Genomic DNA, 21,510 nt, shown 5'->3' on the forward strand with positions numbered 1-21,510 from the left:
TGCAGGCCAGTCCTGTTTTTTCAGCCAGAGCCTGCTCTCTGTTTCCCAGTCCTGATCTTGCTTGTTCCAGCCAGAGCCTGCTCTCCGTTTCCCAGTCCTGTTCCTGCTTGTTCCAGCCAGAACCTGCTCTCTGTTTTCCAGTCCTGTTCCTGCCTTTGCTGCAGCCTGAGCCTGTTCCCTGTTCCTGCCTTTGCCTCCTAGTTTATTCCTTCTGTTTCTGTTTCCTCTTGGGTTATCATGTCTGGTACAGGTACTGTCAGTCCTCACCTGTATATAAGTGTTTTCCTTTGTACTTGGGTTGGCTCCTGGGTTCCAGGAGGCAATTCCAGCCCCCATCCTTTGTCTAGTGTTGTATGTAGTCTTTAGTGCCTAACAGTGACAGTGTGCTATTGCTGTTTTCCAGGAATTGCCACTGTGTTTCCAGCTGGACCTATAAGGGCTAGTCTCTTGTATGTAAGTACAATTCTTGTTGTGCCCTAAGGGTCCAGACACAGAATCACTTCTGCTGCCTTGTTTGTATGGGGCTTGCAGGGTGACTAGCTGTAAGAGTAATCTGCACAGAGGCATTGACGTTCCCTGTGCCGTGGGAAGTTCTGAGCCCTACCCTGTGATAACCCCGTGTGTCTGTCCATTACTGATCCGTTCCTTATTTGTTCACACTAAGGTTGCTCTGCCTTCACTTTCCTGTTTTCTGTGCCTTACCATAGCTGTCCTTTACCCGTTTATGCCTTTAGCTGCTCTTCTGCTTCGGTACACTACCTCCCTGGGAGATATTCTGTGACCTCAAGGGGTGCCCCAACCAGACTGCAGACTAGACCCGCCTGAAACCGTGACACCAACTGCCCCCGGTGCTGTCACTGGCGCCAGCACTGATGGTCAGTCTAGCTGGAAAAAACATTACACATTTTAGATGCCAGATACGCCTACCCTTATTATTTTTAAATAACATATTAATCAAAATACAGCCGCAATAGATCACTACAGTACTATCTTCCATCATTCCCTTTAGGAATTTTGTTTGCTGACTGTTAGAAAACCCAGGTAGTCAGGTCAAGCCAACCACAAACATTTCATAATGGATGGGCAGAGCTAAGTCACTAAAGAGCAATGAAGAGGTGGAATAATTGGTTAATGAAGGGCATATGGTTTGGTCTTGGTTGACAAATGCAATGGGACTGTCCTCATGCTACTTTCCAGCCATGCTGGACTGTCATCAAAAGTACTGGTATGGTACACTAATGTATAAATGAGTGATAATACATACAACACAACACTGGGGGGTCCATCATGACCATAGTCACTCTCTCATTTTACTGATTGAGCCTGAGCAAGAAAAAGAAAGCTTTCTCAACAAACATGCATAAAAAAGTTTACTTGGGCATGCAATCCTCACAGAAAAGTACCTGTCCTAAAACTGTTCTCTTAGGGCCTCATTACAACATTGGTGTTCTCATTGAGGGGACCGCCAATGGCGTGTGGCGGACAGCACCGCCATGCCGGTGGCATCGCCCCAGTTGCATTACAATGTTCCCGCCTGGTTGTCTGGTGAGAACATTGTATTACCATGTTCATGCAGGGCTGACCGGTGGGAACAGTGCTACAATATTGTCCTTGGATCCCTTAAGGGAGACAAGGCTAATACTGTAGCAATCCAGCACCCTCGGAATGTGCACTGTCTGCAAAGCAGGGGCCCCTGCACTAACTATGCCATGCCCTAGGAAGTGCAGGCCCCCGTGACTTCCAGTACTGACTTACCACCAGCCTTTCCATGGTGAGGCACCAGCCATGTAAAGGCTGGCAGTAAGCAGGGTTGTGATCAGCACAGCGGTTCTGAGTTCAGTGCCATAGTGGCTGAGCACAACGGTGACCACCGTCAGTCTGTCAGAACCAACTTCCCAGTGGTGACGGCAGTCTGACCGCCAAGGTCATAATGTGGCAGTCGCACTGCCTGGAGTGCGGCGGTCCGACCATCACCACTAGTCTGGCAGTCCTTGGACCACCAGACTTGTTATGACCTCCTTAGTCTTACAGTACAAGTCCACAAGATAAATCAGGGGAGAGGGAAATCTTTTTGACAAAGCAAAAGAATGCTACAGACAAGTACAAACAGGAGGAGGTCAGCTACAGAAACATGAGCTATAGAAAGAATCTAGGATAAGACAGAGATAACAGGAAATTAACAAACCTTAGATGGAAAGAAGAGGAGTAGGAAAATAAAGGGGACAGGCATGGTAATAAAAATATCCTAACTGGGGAGAGGTAAACGTTGGGGAAATTGAATAGAACAAGAAGAGTTGTTGGGGCCAGCAGATATGCCAGCTGTGGCAGTTTGGGTTGGACTGTTCCCATTGGTTAGAAGGGTCAAGACTTATGTGCATATGGCTGGGTCCAATCTGGGGTGGCTTGGTGGGCAGAAAAACGATTAATTGAACCCAGATCTTTGTGACTGGGGGTGAATGTTTGCATTGTTCAGTGTTCCATCCACCATCTGACCTTTTTTCTTGTGCCTCCCTAAGTGGGAGAGCTATGCCCAGACATGGCTCCTGTGCTCACTGCATTAGTGGATTCAAACTAGTCTGGCTGTTGAGGAGTGAAACCCCCAAACCGGTCCCAGGATGCTTGTTTCTGGTCCAGAGAGGACGCGGCCTGGCAGTTCGAGGAATGGACTCTGGTAAGTTAAAGCATTACTATTATATCCCCCACCCTACCTGCATGCCTTCACATACCCCCACCCTCACCCCCATCACTCCATCTCCTCACAAATGTCCCAATATCACAAACCACCCATCCCAACAACAAGCCCTGCATGCAACAACAAAGCATGGACACCCATCACCAAAGCATGGTCACTGCTCATACCCATACACACCCCTAAACCACCATCACACAAGGTCCCACACAGGAATGCAAGCACTGGGGTACACGGTCACCCTCCTATTGCACACCATGCCACACACAGATGTAATAAACATCCTTTATACCCCTGCAGGATCCCTACCCAACGTCACCAGACAGGAGGGTCCACACATGTCCACACCACCAACAGAAGAGGCCCATAGGGATGACAACAGCTCTGTCCAACTGGATCTAGTTGACCAGCCCGGCCCATCGGGGACCTCAGGACAGTCGGTTCCCCTGACACAGTCCCAGGCCACTACAGAGCTTCCTCCCTCTGGAAACACCAGCACAGCACCCACCCAGTGGTCCCATACCTCTGTCCTCAGGACACGTCAAGCAGCAGTGTGTCCACCACTACAAGGAACCCAGGCTAACCCACCACCCCAACAACAGGGACCTGGGGGCAGTGGCAGTGGGCACACAGTCCAGGGGACGAAGGCCCAGGAACAAAGGGGAACTGGGAGGGCTGCTGTGCGACAGGGGGAGGACAGGCCAAGGGAACCGGCTCTCCACGAGGCCCTCTCCAACATCATGGGAGCCTACCACCACTCCCGGGAGACGATGGCAACGGTACTGGCCAAGTTTCAGGAGACCCAGCGCCTGCAGGAGGAACAGTATTTGGGCTTTAGGGAGGAACGCAGAACCATCAATTCCACCCTGGGCACCATCGTAGGAGTGCTGAAGGAAGTACTCAACACCAGGAGGGACACTGTGGCAAAACAAGGGGCCCCTGACACTAGCATTGACGATGAACTGGCCACCACCTCCGCCGGCGCTAGTGGACAGGACGCCCTGCCACAGGACCACCACACCAGCACCCCACCCCCTGCAGAGGAAGAACCACCCCGCAAACGGTCCCTGAGATCCAGGACAAAGACAGAGAACAATGCCAAGACCCCCGCCAAGAAAAGAGACAACCCTGAATGTCATCTTTCTGTTCCACTGTCATCCTGTCCATCCTCAAATTGCCCCAGCTCCACTTCCTATGCCCATTTGGGCAATGCACCTGTGAGACTAATAGACTGGACTCTGCCATGGACATTCCTCCACCATCACCCCTCACCATTTTACAACCCCCTCCAATATTGAGCACTTAAATAAACACCCTTGAAGCACAAAACAATCTGGAGTCAGTCTGTGATTTCGAAATAGTGTATTAGCAATTACAGTGACAAAATGCACTTTCAATTGTAATGTCAACATACCTATGTCACACAGCTCTAGTCCATGAGGAAACAAAGCAGATGTCACACTGTGGGACCCACATCTGTGAAATCGTAAGGGAAAGTGACAACTCAGTGACCATACGCTGGGTGAAAATGACAGACAGTAGAGAGGTAGTAGTGTTAAAGTACATGTAGTAGGCAGTTCTGTATTCTTACCTGTGTCTCACTGGAAATATTGCAGGATCACTGAGTTCCTGTTGTCCATGTCCTCTTCTTCTGCTTCCCCTTCTTCACTGTCCACAGGCTCCACAGCTCCAACAACACCGCCATCTGGACCATCCTCCTGCAGAAAAGGCACCTGTCGTCGCAAAGCTAAGTTGTGAAGCATACAGCAGGCCACGATGATCTGGCACACCTTCTTTGGTGAGTAGAATAGGGATCCACCTGTCATATGGAGGCACCTGAACCTGGCCTTCAGGAGGCCGAAGGTCCGCTCTATAATCCGCCAAGTTCGCCCATGGGCCTCATTGTAGCGTTCCTCTGCCCTTGTCCTGGGATTCCTCACTGGGGTCAGTAGCCATGACAGGTTGGGGTAACCAGAGTCACCTGCAAATGGCGAGGGACAACTGTTAGACACACACTAACCTGTAGGGATATCCCCAGACCCAGACAACCATTCCCACTGTCTTGCTTCCAGGTGCTCACCTAATAGCCACACACGGTGCCTCTGGAGTTGACCCATCACATAAGGGATGCTGCTATTCCGCAGGATGTAAGCGTCATCCACTGAGCAAGGGAACTTGGCATTAACATGGGAGATGTACTAGTCTGCCAAACACACCATCTGCACATTCATGGAATGATAACTCTTCCGGTTTCTGTACACCTGTTCACTCCTGCGGGGGGTACCAAAGCCACATGTGTCCCATCAATGGCACCTATGATATTGGGGATATGTCCCAGGGCATAGAAATCACCTTTCACTGTAGGCAAATCCTCCACCTGAGGGAAAACGATGTAGCTCCGCATGTGTTTCAGCAGGGCAGACAACACGCTGGACAACACGTTGGAAAACATAGGCTGGGACATCCCTGATGCTATGGCCACTGTTGTTTGAAATGACCCACTTGCAAGGAAATGGAGTACTGACAGCACCTGCACTTGAGGGGGGATTCCTGTGGGATGGCGGATAGCTGACATCAGGTCTGGCTCCAGCTGGGTACACAGTTTCTGGATTGTTGCACGGTCAAGCCTGTAGGTGATGATCACATGTCTTTCCTCCATTGTCGACAGGTCCACCAGCAGTCTGTACACCGGAGGGTGCCGCCATCTCCTCACATGTCCCAGCGGACGGTGCCTATGAAGGACAACAGCGAGCACAGAGTCAACCAACTCAGAGGTACGTACCCACAGCTTACACAGAACCCGAATCATAATCCGAAAAGTGGCCTGTATGTGTGTCGAGGCTAGTCCTAGGTATGTGTGAAAATAGTTAAAAAGTTTGAAAAGTTGAAAATTAAGCCATGTGGGCCCCTGAAATTTCGGCTGACTGACCTGTAAAGTGGGACAATGGGATGTGAGGTAACTGCGCTGGCATTGTACACTGTCGTGGTTGAAGACCGCGGCGCAATGCTGCATTGGTTAACATTGGACCCTATGGGTCCCAGGACCCAATGACGATGTACGCCGGCGGTGACGGTACACACCGCCGCGGAAGTGACCGCCTTTTTCTATCTGTTCAATCACTCTATACCTGACCTTCGACAGGAGGGGACCTACACTGCAAGTGCTGCTGTGACCTCGGTCTGGAAGAGACAATGGCTCGAGTGTCTGGGGAAATCGGAGGAGTTGGAGAAACTCGTGGATGGGGTCCTCCCCCAGTACACGATACTCTACGGTCCTCCAGACAAACAGGTAAATACACTGGGAGCATGCTGTATGGGCTATGCCTGTGTGGAGTGGGGTGGATGAAAGATGGGGGGGGGAGATTGCGGCGTGCATGAAACGTCGATGAGTGCATGTGCCACATGGCAAGGGTAGGGATGGGGGCCAATGACTGTGACAGTGCATTTGGTGATAGCATTTCTTTTCCCCCTGTACAATTCATGTAGGTCAGCGCCCACCAGAAAAAAGATATTTGGCGTGCCATCGCCAAGGACGTCTGGCTCCTGGGGGTCTACCACAGAAGGAGCACCCACTGCCGCAAGAGATGGGAGGACATTCGCCGCTGGAGCAAGAAGACGGCGGAGGCTCAGCTGGGGATGGCCTCCCAACGTGGGAGGGGTGCCCGTCGCACCATGACCCCCCTGATGTTCAGGATCCTAGCGGTGGCGTACCCGGAGTTGGATGGGCGCTTGGGGGCATCACAGCAGCCACAAGAGGGTGAGTACACTCTCATCCTGCTGATTTTGCGTGCAGTGGAGGTGTCTGGGTGGGGGAGGTGGGCTGTGGGTTTCCCTAGGCCAGGGCGAGTTTAGTAAGCAAGGTCCCTCCGTAAGGCAGGCCAAGTGGCACCCTACCCCACCTGTGTACAGTGCCAAGTACACCTAGTCATGCTCCTGTGTCATCCATGTGTGCAGATGTCATCCATAGGCTTGTAGGCCATGTCCGAGGGATTGAACAATGCATGTCATAGTGCAGGGGGCTTCTGTGTCTGTCGTGTCCGCCAACGGCAGCGGTAATGCATGTACTCAACATGTCTTTCTTCTGTCGTCCCGCCCTTTTTTTGGTCTCCCTGTTCTTGTGTGCATTAGCATCATCAGGCGGAGGAGCAGTGGCATCGGAGCAGGAGGGAGTTGCATCCCACATGGCCCTGGAGGGCGAGACAACGGAGTCTGATTTCACCAGTGGGACGGAGGGCGAGGGGAGCTCCACGGTGGGGACAGGAGCTGACACCAGTGACACGGACTCGTCCTCTGATGGGAGCTCCCTTGTGGTGGTGGCAACATCTGTGCCCCCCGCATCTACAGGTACAGCCGCCACCCCCCGTACCAGCACCGCCCTCCCAGCAGCCGCTCAGCCTTTGCCCCGTGCCCGCTCACCCAGGAAGGTGGGCATCACCTTCGCCCCAGGCACTTCAGGCCCTGCCCCAGTCACCCCTACTGCCCTCAGTGAGGAGGCCATTGACCTCCTCAGGTCCCTCACTGTTGGGCAGTATACCATTTTGAATGCCATCCAGGGTGTAGAAAGGCAGTTGCAACAAACAAATGCATTCCTGGAGGGCATTCATTCTGGTCAGGCGGCCCTTCAGCAAGCTTTTCAGACTCTGGCCTCAGCACTGATGGCAGCCATTGTCCCTGTGTCTAGCCTCCCCCCTCCAACTTCCTCCACCCAGACCCAACCCCCTGTACCTCAGCCTATCCCAAGCACACCTTCAGACCAGCATGCACACACCTCAACACACAAGGGAAGCTCAGGCAAACATAAGCACCACACATCCCACAGGCACTCATGCAAGCATCACACACATGCAGACACACCAACATCCACTGCCTCCACTGTGTCCCCCTCCTCCTCATCTCCCTCCTCCCTCCCAGTCTCGTCTACATTCACATCTGCATGCACTACATCTACAGCCACTACTGCCAGCACACACACCACCACACCCCGCTCACCACCCTCACTACCATTCACACGTCCCCTGTGTCCTCTCCCAGTGTGTCTGTGGCGCCACCTTCCAAGATACAAAAACACAGGCACACACCAACCCAACAGCCATCCACCTTACAACAGCCTCCAGTGCATGCACCTTCACCCAAAGTCACCAAACGAACACCTCCTACAACCACAACCTCTTCCTCCACTCCCAAACCTCCTCCAGCTACACGTCCCAGTGTCTCCCAAAAACCTTTCCTGTCCAACCTTGACCTCTTTCCCACACCTCCCCCACCCCGTCCGTCTCCTAGGGCCCGAATCTCCAGGTCCCTACCTAGCACCTCAGCCACAACATCTCCGGGACCAGTGGTGCCTGTAGTCACCGGAATCTGGAGTGCACCGGCCACCAGGGCAGCCAGTGTGGCACGGAGCCACAGCACGGACAGTCCCCTACCTGTGAAGCATCAAATGTTGGCCAGTGCCCGGCAGGAGAGGGGGAAGACTCCAGCCACCAAAGCCGCTCCCTGGGCTACAGGTGGGAGTGTGGAGTCAGCTGCGACACCTTCCAAGGTGGGGAAGGGCCACAAGAAAGTCAGCAGGTCTGGGAAGAGCAGCACGGCGGAGAAGACTACCATCATCCCCACTGCCCAGGAGGCCACCGGCATCATCCCCGCTGCCCAGGAGGCCACCGTCAGCACCTGCCCTGCTGCCCAAGAGGCCACCGCCATAATCCCCGCTGCCCAGGAGGCCACCGCCAGCACCTGCCCTGCTGCCCAAGAGGCTACCGCCATCATCCCCGCTGCCCAAGAAGCCACCGCCATCATCCCCGCTGCCCCGGAGGCCACCGCCAGCACCTGCCCTACTGCCCAAGTGGGCAACGCCATCACCCCCGCTAGGCCAGAGAGGACCGCCAGCACAAGCACCGCTGGGCCAGACACGACCGCCAGCACCAGCCCCAGCCCCGCTGGGCCAGAGAGGACCGCCAGCACCAGCCCCGCTGGGCCAGAGAGGACCGCCAGCACAAGCCCCGCTGGGCCAGAGAGGACCGCCTACACCAGCCCCGCTGGGCCATGAAGGACCACCAGCAGCTGAGTCACTGCAAAGGAGCCCACCGCCACAAGCACCGCTGCACAGGGCACCGCCGCCACAAGCACCGCTGCCAAAGACCACGCCACCACAAGCACCGCTGAACAGGGCACCGCCGCCACAAGCACCGCTGAACAGGGCACCGCCGCCACAAGCACTGCTGAACAGGGCACCGCCGCTACAAGCACTGCTGAACAGGGCACACCGCTACAAGCACCGCTGAACAGAGCACTGCCGCCACAAGCATCGCTGCCAAAGACACCGCTGCCACAAGCACCGCTGCCAAGGACACCGCCGCAACAAGCACCCCTGCAAAGGACACCGCCGCAACAAGCACCGCTGCCAAGGACACCGCCGCAACAAGCACCGCAGGCCCATGAGCGCCAAAAGCTCTGACGCTACTGAGGCCACCACGAGCAGGATGAAGCACTCTGGGCACTAGGCCCCCTCCAGAACCAGTGGAGAAAGGCATCCACTACCTCAGTCCTTGGCAGGATGAAGCACTCTGGGCACAAGGCCCCCTCCAGAACCAGTGGAGATTTACATCCACTACATCAGTCCTTGGCAGGATGAAGCACTTTGGGCACAAGGCCCCCTCCAGAACCAGTGGAGAAAGGCAGCCACTACCTCTGTCCTTGGCAGGATGAAGCACTCTGGGCACAAGGCCCCCTCCAGAACCTAGTGGAGATTTACATCCACTACCTCAGTCCTTGGCAGGATGAAGCACTCTGGGCACAAGGCCCCCTCCAGAACCAGTGGAGATTTACATCCATTACCTCAGTCCTTGGCAGGATGAAGCACTCTGGGCACAAGGCCCCCTCCAGAACCAGTAGAGAAAGGCATCCACTACCTCAGTCCTTGGCAGGATGAAGAATTCTGGGCACCAAGCCCCCTCCAGAACCAGTGGAGACTGTTATCCACTTGAGAGACTGTGGCTTTGCACTCCCCAGGATGGAACAGTGGGCAACCCACCCACTGTAGAGACTTGGGAGACTGTGGCTTTGCACTCCCCAGGATGGAACAGTGGGCAACCCACCCACTGTAGAGACTTGAGAGACTGTGGCTTTGCACTCCCCAGGATTGAACAGTGGGCATGTGGCCCCCTCGTGGATTTGGCGTTGTGCACTCAACCGGCTGAGGTGCCCCCCCTTTCCCTCCCCCTGAGGTGCCTGTTTTATTGCTATCTGATGCCCCTGCAGTGTTCTCTCCGTCATGGTCGGGGATCTTGTGTGGGCCTCGCCCATACCGTGTGGGCCCAGTGTTCCACGGACTTCAATGGAGCACTACCTGTACTTCTATTCTTGGTGCATATTTTGTTTATAGTGTATATATGTATATTTTTGCGTACTGGATTTTTATATATTACAATGGTTACACTTGTTTCCTTTGGTCTTTGCATTCTTCCGGGGGTGTTGGGGGGTGTAACTGTAATGTATCATGCTATATTAGTGTGTGTGTTGTGGTGGGTGAGGGTGGGGGTGTTGCGTGTGTGTGTCCGTGTTTTTCCCCTCCCCCCTTCCCTGTGTCGTAGGTGCAGTACTCACCGTGGTCTTCGCCGCTGGCGTTCGTGCTCCTGGTAGAGGAGCAAGAAGATAAGGGCCGGCAGGATCTGCAGCTCTGGTTCCATGCCGTCCGAATTCCTCGTGGGATGTGTACAGGTGAGCCTTTTGCCTTTGAAGTCCTGTTTCCGCTGTGTTTTTGTCCGCTGTGAATCCGCCCCGGAAAAGGTGGCGGATTGGTAGGTTGTGATACTGTGGGTGGTACTTTGTCCTCCACCTGTCTGTTGGCGGTGACCGCCAAGCTGTGTGTTTGTACCGCCGTTTCCGCCACGGTCGTAATTCCAGTTTTTTTCTGCCAGCCTGTTGGCGGTCTTACCGCCGCTTTAACACCGTCCGCCAGGGTTGTAATGACCACCATAGTCTATATTGTTAATTTCTAAAACCTGCACCCTATTCCAAATGTTATAAACCTAAACTATATTTGAAGTACTAATACATTGCAACAAATGATCTTCACTTCTCAATACCTTTGATGAGTCAACTGAGTCTCCAGACTGCGTAATTTATAGCAAACTCTGGTCTATTCTGTTGCATATGGGGGTAGACAACACAATAGTCCATTTTATTAGGGAATTATATTCTGGAGCTAGAGCTAGAGTATGCTTTGGGTCTCAGGGGGAGTGTACCTCCTTCTTTTCTGTGAAGCAGGGGGTACGTCAAGGTTGCGTTTTAGCACCTCTTCTCTTCCCCCTATACATCAACAAATTAGAGGCTGTTTTAAATACAGTATGTAGAGATCTTCCACAAGTTGGCTCCCGACAGATTCCAGCACTTATGTATTCCGATGAAGCCGTTCTTATGGCACGCACACCAGTAGCCTTGCAGCGATTACTGGCAACTTTCAACAACTATATGGAAGATCTAGGCCTTAAAATTAATCACTCTAAAACTGATATAATGACCTGTAGTACAAAACCTGTAAAAAAAACCTACATCACAATAAAGGGTGTGAAATTAGATAATACAGAAACCTTCTCATACCTAGGAATTATGTTTAACAGTAATGGTACCTGGTCACAAGCCATTAGTTCTAGGAAACTACTTTTTACTAAGACCATTATGGCTGTTAAAAAATGTTCCCAAAAAGTTGGTAGGGCAGTCCGAAAGATATGATGACAATTTACAATGCAAAATTTGTATCTGTTGCACTGTATGGGGCAGGCTTATGGGGACATAGGAAATGTAATGCTCTGCAGATAGCAGACAATAATTTCTTAAAGTCTATTTTAAGTGTAACAAAATCTACACCAACCTTGCCGTGCCATTCTGAAATGGGGGTAACATACATTACAGACCTAATAAGTATACAGCCAATCCTATTATGGCATAAAGTGTGGACCTCAGAATTTGCTACTTTGAAGAGGACCATTATAGCAGATGCTCAATCATTAAGCCATTCGCTGCGAATCCCATGGCTGGTTTATATAAAGAATGTTTTTACAGATATGGGTCAGCCTGAGTTTTACTTTACACCAAGAAAAATGGAACCACTGTCCCAAAAAGATCTGAAAAAAATTTGTCTTACCCACCTGGCTGACCTGAGGTGGGTTACTAAGTCATGGAAATCTAGCGTCAGGATGAATCTTCTGTTACAATTATCAGATCGCATGGAACCATATTTAAAACATGTATTGAACTCGAGGCATTGATTTGTCCTCACAAGCTTAAGATTAGAGACATTTCACTGACTCGTCAGTTTTCCACTTATTTACGACTAGAGTCCAGTTCTGGAGAAATGTCCTTGTGATTCAGTCTCAGAACAAAGTACAATGCATATAGTTTTATTTTGCACATTGTATTCTGATCTAAGGAAAAGGTTTGTGATTCCACTCTTAAAACCACTGCAATTTAAACAGTGTCGCCCTGCCTTTCTCTATTTGCTGACTCTTCCATCAGTCCAAATTTGTAATGGTTCAGCAGTCTATCTGTGTGCAGTCATGAAGATGAGATCTTAATTTTAGGCATTATTGAGGAGGTTTTATATGAAAAAAAAATTTAGTCAGGAAAGCTGTCTTTTAAACTGTTGTTTTTATTGTTCTTATCTTGTTCTATCGCTTCTAGAAATAACTGATCCTAAATCTTTGCAGTGAATTTTAAGTGACAGTTTTTAATTGCTGCATGTCTTGTTTTATTTATTCTATTTATTCAAGTGGTGGTTGACTGGTGTTATTTGTATATTTTATCTGCTTTTATGGTTGTGATAAACAATCAAGTAAAGTATATTGAACTGAGTCTCCATATTCAATTCATAGATGCATAATACACGTTACTGGGAGATTGCGATTGGGACTGTACGAGCTACATAAAGAAAGACACAGAGAATGTTAACTCATTAATATTATTTACTACCTCCACTATCCAAGTGACAAGACAGAGGCGTTTGCATGGCTTCTGAAATAATCAGTTCAAGAGAGTGCTGACATAAACCTGGTTACCTCAAACTGAATCACATATTATTTGTTGTAACATAAACTTAATTTACCTTTGAGTGTGAGCAGCGTGCTATTCGAAAAAAGAAATTAGCATTGTAGAAAATGTCAAAAAAAGAATTACTCACCAAGCCTCAAAACCTTGATTCTCAGCAGGTGCAGCAGGTCCTGCTCGCGGTCCAGTATTCCTTCCAGCTATGTGTTAACTTCTGCTGGGTGTGCTGGACCTCAGTTTGCCAACTGACACACTGACACACTCTCCCCCACAGCAGTCAAATGCCCCTGCAGGGTGTATAAAGTTGAGAGAACCACAGCACATCCAATCATTCCAAATAGTTTCCTTTATTCTTCTTTAGTTATCCATTGAAAAGAACATCCGCTACAGTGTTCAATGTAGAAACAGCCGACATGTGTTTCGTCGTAACAATGACTTTTTCAAGGCTATGAAATGATATTCAAATATAATAGTAAGCCAATAGTTCCAATTGTCTAGTATGAAATCTTAGCTATCACCCAAATGTGATATAACCAGTTTATTTGGCTATATTAATTGCCAAAGAAACTCACTCAATGTGTTTAGTTAACTTTATCGCAGTGCATGGTGAGTTACCAGACAGCTGTTTGGTGCTCCCTATAGTATTGGATATAGGTAGTAAACATACTATTATATAATTCAGGATGGATAAATATTTGAGAGTGAAGTATTACACCACATAGTGCGAAAATATGCATTCCAGTGACCCTAGTGGAAATGGTGCAGAGAAAACCGAAATTTACCCCAGAGGACATACCTTGTTGATTTGGTATATAGTATTCAAACTGTGCCAATTATGTCCATATTGTGGCATTCATAATAGAAGTTCATTTCCCATATGAGGGTATGTTGTGTTGAATTCTGAGGTACACTATGAGACTAAGGGGGTTATTACAACTTTGGAGGAGGTGTTAATCCGTCCCAAATGTGACGGATATACCACCAGCCGTATTACGAGTTCCATAGGATATAATGGACTCGTAATACGGCTGGTGGTATATCCGTCACTTTACCGTCACTTTTGGGACGGATTAACACCTCCTCCAAAGTTGTAATAACCCCCTAAATCAATAGTCGTACCTGGACCATGATAAGTCCAACTGTGGGAAAAAGGGAGCAAGAAGTAGAATGAGCACCCACGCTAGTCAAGTAGTTTATAAAGGTCGTAGTAGTAAGAACAATGGGCATATTTACTCTAAACAGTAGCCCACTTTGTGGAGAAAGAGATTACTGCGAGTGGACAAGTCATGTATTGTCCAATTGTCAAAACAATGTAACCGGGTAACACTTGCTTCCTGATATGTGCGTTTCAAGTGTACACCGTATAATGTTAGCTACTTACAAATTATACTAGTGCACTCTCGCACTGTGGAGCATCGCACATATGTCAGTGTCATATGACAACTTATTACTCTAGTTTTGTACGCAAAATATTGTTGGAAAATATAATCCAAGCATACTATATACCCGTGTTATATCCTTGTATCTTAACATAATGGTTGTAAGTAGAAAAACATCTGGAATTATGTATATCCAGCATATATTGCATTTAAAGAAAGAAAGCGATTCTGTGCTCTTGCGCCACACGATCAGTGGCTTCTGTCACAGCCCCTAGGTCATGTCTGCGAAATATAGACGCTGTAAGACGCGGTATGTTATTTAATAAAAGGCACGCTATTATTGAAAATGCTGCCTGGTTTCACTCTAGTGTGAGAAACAGTGAAAATTGGGAGCAATGCGCGAGCCTGGAGGTTCGTCAAAGTTATAAGACGACAGGGAAAGCGGCTTAGAAAATCGATAGAGAGCGGAGGTGAGACCTTACCCGTAAGGTAGTCCGTGTGAACTTGTGAATCACATCGAGTATGTATGACGCTCGTGCTGATGGAAGCGAGCATTTTATGCTTATCCACGATAGTGGAAATAAAAAGAGGACAATATTATGGGCTCCACTATCTCCGTGGTGGCCATCTTGTAACAAGCAAACAAATATAGAATTGGAAATAATCAAGTGGTAAATGTCTAATATCAATAAGGTTTGTCAAATATAGAAAGCGAAAAGTGAAATGAGTGGAACCAGAGAGAACAACACCAATTGTGACCCCCATTATTCAATAATTAACGATCTGATGTCGATCCGTTTAACTGTGCAGGCCTAACACAGGAGAGACTAATCATGGCATAGTATTGGAGTGTGAATTGCTGGCACCCTCCAATGCATAACGCCTATATACAACACCTTTGTTGTGTAAAATCATTTGGTACAGGTACAAAATAACATGTTCTGTAACAGTAAGTAATAGTCAACAGTATCATGGATCAAACATTGAGCATATATCTGCATGATAATATATTCAAACCCCCTATGTCTAGTCTTTCAAGAAAGTAGATTATACACATCATAGATGTGAGATTAACAGGATAAGGACTATTAGCAATGTTAGTATGCTAATGTACCTAGCGAAAAACTACCCAGTGCAATCACAGAAAGACATGCAGATCTTTTTCTTTATTTAGCCCCTCCTCCACTGCTCGAAGCTTAATTATCCATCTGCTTTCCAGTTGCCTAAGTAGTAGTGTCTTATTGCCACCTCTTGGGCATCCGCCCAGGGTGGCTATGCCATGTGTTTTGATATTACGTAAATCCTGCTGGGTATGTTTAGAGTTGAAATGTATGGCAAATGGATACTCTTTATTGTTCTTTTTAATTGCTCGAAAATGTTCTTGCAACCTTTCCTTATAGGGTTTGATTGTGCTACCTATATAGATGTGCTTACATACACAAATGAGACAGTACACCACATATTTGGTATTACAATTCATGAAATGTCTGATGTGATGCGTAACACCGGTGTTTTAATAACATGATTTGATTTTATCTATGGTGTATTCAAAAATGTTACACTGACCACATTTATAAAAACCAAGAGGTGGTTGCGGGATCCAATTATATTTGGTAAGATTAGGTGAGAAGCTGTGACATAGCTGGTCTCTCAGTGTGCGACCCCTGCTATATATGACACTAGGTCTATCCCTGAGACCATTTTTTAAGGTATTATCAGACAGTAATAGAGGTCAGTTTTTCCTTAGAATTTTAAAGACGTTTGAGCTAACGGTACTATATGGGGTGATTAAACTTAGTCCCTTACTCTCTTTGGTGGTATTCTTCGGTGTAATGTTAGTTAGAAGTGTTGTTCTATCAATTGTGCAGATTCTCTTATATGTTTTATCCCACAGTTATCCTGGGTATCCTCTTTTGAGAAATCGCTGTTTCAATATAGCAAGTTGGTTGGTAAATTAATGTTCTTCACAACAGTTACATCTCTCCAATAGAGCTTCCCTATTGTCATCAAACCTAGACATATTGGAACATGAGAAATAAAACACAAGGTGGTCAATAATAATACTTACACAATACAAATATCAGTATATATTGCAGCAGAGGAGTGTGTTTCCATACACAAATTGTAACTTAAAGGGTGAATTGTGGCTGTGTAGTACAATGGTGCGCAGTTCCAAGGATTCCTTGCTTGTATAAAAGTACGAAAGAACAGTCAATAATATTGAAGCTTGAACATGTGAGTTTTAAAGAGTGCCAGGGTGGTTCCACACCCAGCCACAGGGTGTGTAGGTTGTAAGCCAACTGGTCCACAGTGGATAAATAAAGTTGAGAGAACCACGGCACATCCAATCATTCCAAATAGTGTCCTTTATTCTTCTTTAGTTATCCATTGAAAAAACATCTGCTACAGTGTTCAATGTAGAAACAGGGGACACGTGTTTCGTCGTAACAACAACTTTTTCAAGGCTGTGAACTGATATTCAAATATAATAGTAAGCCAATAGTTCCAATTGTCTAGTATGAAATCTTAGCTGTCACCCAAATGTGATATAACCAGTTTATTTGGCTATATTAATTGCCAAAGAAACTCACTCAATGTGTTTAGTTAACTTTATCACAGTGCATGGTGAGTTACCAGACAGCAGTTTGGTGCTCCCTATAGTATTGGATATAGGTAGTAAACATACTATTTTATAATTGAGGATGGATAAATATTTGAGAGTGAATTATTACACCACAGAGTGCGAAAATATGCATTCCAGTGACCCTAGTGGAAATTGTGCTGAGAAAACCAAAATTTACCCCAGAGGACATACCTTGTTGATTTGGTATATAGTATTCAAACTGTGCCAATTATGTCCATATTGTGGCATTCAAAATAGAAGTTAATTTCCCATATGAGGGTATGTCGTGTTGAATTCTGAGGTACAGTATGAGACTAAATCAATAGTCGTACTTGGACCATGATAAGTCCAACTGTGGGAAAAAGGGAGCAAGAAGTAGAATGAGCACCCACGCTAGTCAAGTAGTTTATAAAGGTCGTAGTAGTAAGAACAATGGGCATATTTACTGTAAACAGCGTCCCACTTTGTGGAGAAAGAGATTACTGCGAGTGGACAAGTCATGTATTGACCAATTGTCAAAACAATGTAACCGGGTAACACTTGCTTCCTGATATGTGCGTTGAAAGTGTACACCGTATAATGTTAGCTACTTACAACTTATACTAGTGCGCTCTCGCACTGTGGAGCACCGCACATATGTCAGTGTCATAAGACAACTTATTACTCTAGTCTTGTACGCAAAATATCCTTGGAAAATATAATCCAAGCATACTATATACCCGTGTTATATCCTCGTATCTTAACATTATGGTCGTAAGTAGAAAAACTGCTGGAATGATGTATATCCAGCTTATATTGCATTTGAAGAAAGAAAGCGTAGCCACTCCCAGACCTGTCGTCTGCTGCCAGCATGGAGGGGAGGTGATACTGCACATAAAAAACACAAGTGCTGCCACCTCAGCCCCAGAAGAAAAATGTTGAAGAGCTGTACCCTTTGGTGGTGCCGATGACTGTAAGGGTGTGCAGCTAGCAGCCATAATGACTCCACCACTCCCTCTCTTTCCCTGCTCTGCCAAGGTGCTGGGTGGTTAAAACAAAATAGAAGAAATAGGAAAAGGAAGGAAGAAAGGAAAAATTAACGAAGTAACGGGAAAGCCAAAAAAAGTATTAACAATTCAAGAAAAACACAAAAAGTGACAAAAACGTAAAATACACAAAGGCACGCACTGAATAGGTAAAGGAAATGAGGGGTGGCTGAGTCAGATGGGGGAGAGTGAAAAGATTAAGAGAGGACTCAAACAACAGGGCCAAGCACCATGCAAAGAACAAAAGAAAACAAAATGGCCATGCACATATGAACCACGTGGTGCCATTCACCTGGACTTTCCAGCTAAAGAACATGCATCACCCTCCTAAACATCCAAAATATAGCACAAACATACACGTCAAGCAGCTCTGACCACTTGCGGAATTCTGCAGAATCTCGCAGAGTTTTTGGACTTCTCTGTGGAATTCCACATAGCAGACCTCTGCATCTCTGCCTAGGTCTATAATATGTCATATTTGGTATTCGAAGGACCATTAGGTTTCCATCAGTTGGGTCTCTGCTTCCTCTGATTGCAAAGGAAGGGCATTACACTGCCCTCCATAATTAGGGTGGATGGTGTGATCTGTTTTTTCTATTAATCACTGCTGATTAAATCTAATCAATTCAAACTCCTTTCTTTCAGCAAAAGACATAAAAGTATAAAAAAATCATACATCAAAAGCAATTGCAAAGCTTATGTTAAACCAACAATAATCTAAAAATAAAAAAAATACTAAGATATAAAAAATAGCATCATAAGATATGTCAGTCAATAAATATTAATCAACAGTGATGGTAAAATAATACAACATATCAGTGCACATCCATTTTAGATGACCACAGAAATACCATAACTTTCCCTAGCATACTAGGCTGCTTGCTGTAGTTTACAACAGCGTACCCGATCTCATAGTATCCTAGTTGTTGTAAAAATAGCAAAGCAATATGCTCGTCAACAAGAGACCAAAAAGTGCCTGCATGGAGTACTATAGACTGTGCAAGGAATCATAAAGTGACTGATGCTCTGTTGAAAAAGATGGTCACAAGAGTAAAACAGAAAGGGTAGCAAACCATGTTCCCTTCAGGGCAAAGGCAAAGAGACAATACCTCATCTAAAAAAAGTAACATAAAATCTATAACGAGAAATGGATATGAAAGTTAGATAAGGTTCAATACCCAAAGAAATACTAAGAACTTAATGTGTAATAACTTTCCACATAGATTATGCTTTTGAACTGTGTATCTTAAAGCTGTAGTTAAAATAAAGACTATTCAATGAATGTTTAGAGGCTAACTCTAAAGACTCAAGGTTATGAAAAAAGTCAGTGATGCCCATCACAATAAAAGTCTTCCTCAAATACATAAGCCATGGGATTTCAATTACATTATTTGGCACTGAAGAATTCCTGAACATTAACATACAAAATCCTGCTAGAGGTTTTCGGCAGGTCTTATGCCACAAAGCCAGTGGATCCATACCTATTGCACCCTCTAGGTAACTCATTGCAGTTTCGATGTGACAATTTTTAATAGCTGTACTTTGTGGAACTGAAAGCAGCCTACGTATGAAGCTATTCTCAGCCATCTGGAGGGATTCAGAATTCTGCTCCATACATACCAACTGGTATTCATTTGCTTTAATAAATATGTATGAGTTTCCTAACTGGTCTGTGGTAAAGCATCAAGAGAGACTTAAAGACAGCATCAATCAATAGATGTCTTTCTTCTTTCCTTTCTGAATGGCCCCTAAATATCCAGACCTGACCCATGTAGTATGATTTAAAGTCCTTCAATACATCTGAAATCATCCCAGACATTGAGTTATGCAATTAAAAATTAGAAGACAGCTTACAAACCCGAAGCAGTTCTCTAACAAACAGAATTCTGTGCTCAAGAATAAACGCTCCATTGCCTGTTCATTAGTCATAATATAGTTTCTACAAAAAATATCTTTTTAAATTTATAGATTATGCTTCACCAGTTATATTCAAATCACAGCAACATTGATGTTTGAGGCATTTGTAACTCAGCAAATATGAGGTTAGGAGATCTGGAAGATGAGACCATTACTTATGTAGGATACAGAACAGCTGTCTGAGGCAAATTGTGGCAATGACATTTCCAAATTATAATTAGATTAAAAGTCAAATATCCCCCTCTCACTCATTCCATGATATCGTCCGTGCTGTTCTATTGCTTACCAGTAAAATTAAGAATTATTTAAATGGAATCCTTTACTATCTAGCAACCTCTGTGGGTCAAATTAACGCAGTTCCGAATGTATTTCCTCATTAACCAATATTAGCATTAGAAAATAGCTCTCTCAGCAAGAATATCATTGATTTAAGTTGTGAGTTATTAATTCTTTTCTGCACCATGTAGTTGATACATGACTTGGTAGCTTAAATTGTCACAATTTGTCAAGCTACTGTGTGTTCCAGGGTTAATTTCAATAGCCCTGCTGTAGAAATCATGGGCATCTGTAACTGCTTGATTTAGCCTTAATACTAAGACAACAACTATAGAAAAATGGACCACCTGGTTATCCATGGAACATAAAAATATAACTATAGTGAATTACATGAGTTTAGTATCTTAGTTTTAGTTACCAGAGAATTTCTGTTAGCCTGCTAATAGGGATGTGGGTGTATGGGTGATAGGGAGACTTCAGTACTTGCAGTGTGATTTGGCTAGATACATGCATGATAACCAGTTTTCTGAGATGCACCCCGTATACTACATATTAATGGAAAAGTAAACATAATGGTTAGTATGTGTCTTCTATACTGATACAACACAAACCAACACACAAGGTATGTCATGTATAGAATTATATGTCTGTTCAAGTAGAGCTTATATGTACGTTCTGGTGCCCGGCTGTTTCAAGAGCCTGAAGATTTCGCACTATTAGTTCATGCCTAATCTTCACGTGTCTTTGAACATGCACCTCCAATGGTATTATCCTTCACCAAATATCACATACTGTTTTTGGCAGATGGCAGTGCTAAAGAAATTAGCTCATTGTGAAAGAACATTGGAACTTAAGATTTTAGAGTTCCATGGGCTAGCCAGATCAATTTATTCTACTGGACTTATATAGGCACCATCATAAGTTTGTGTCTAGTCTTTACAGCCCTCTACAATGCCTACATTTTAAATTGAGGAATCCATAGAGATAACATACAGCAAAATGTTGTGTAAGTACTCGCAAAAAAAAGTTTCTTTCTCAGCTTTCCCATATTCTGCCACCTTGCTTCTCTTTTTGTAGCAGTCTCACTCTAAAAACAGATGTTCAACAGAACTGCTCACTTCCATTTAATAGAGATATACTGATATTCTAATTTCTATTGATTTATTTTTTTCTTAGGCCCTTATTACGGGTTTGGCAGGCATGAGACCGCCAAACTCACTGTGGCAGTTGGACTGCCATATCTGTGACAGTCCGACTGCCAAATTACGACTTTGGTGAGCGGACCTGCCTGAAGACGGACAGTCTTGCCAGGATCATAGATCCCGATGGGGTAATGGCGGTTGGTATCGTAGTCAGCCATGGCGGCACAGAACTCAGCACCGCCTGGCTAATTACAACCCCACTTTCCACAAGCCTTTTCAAAGAGAAGGTTGGCAGAAACTCAATGCCTGCACTGCCCTGCCCAGCACCGTCAGAATCCAAGTGTGCTGAGGTGTAAGGATAAGGTATCCAAGACCATTATCCCAACACTGCTCCCATCAGGAGTGGGGGAAGTGCCCCTGT

Source organism: Pleurodeles waltl, chromosome 9, assembly GCF_031143425.1.
Source record: "Pleurodeles waltl isolate 20211129_DDA chromosome 9, aPleWal1.hap1.20221129, whole genome shotgun sequence".
Classification (NCBI taxonomy): Eukaryota; Metazoa; Chordata; class Amphibia; order Caudata; family Salamandridae; genus Pleurodeles; species Pleurodeles waltl.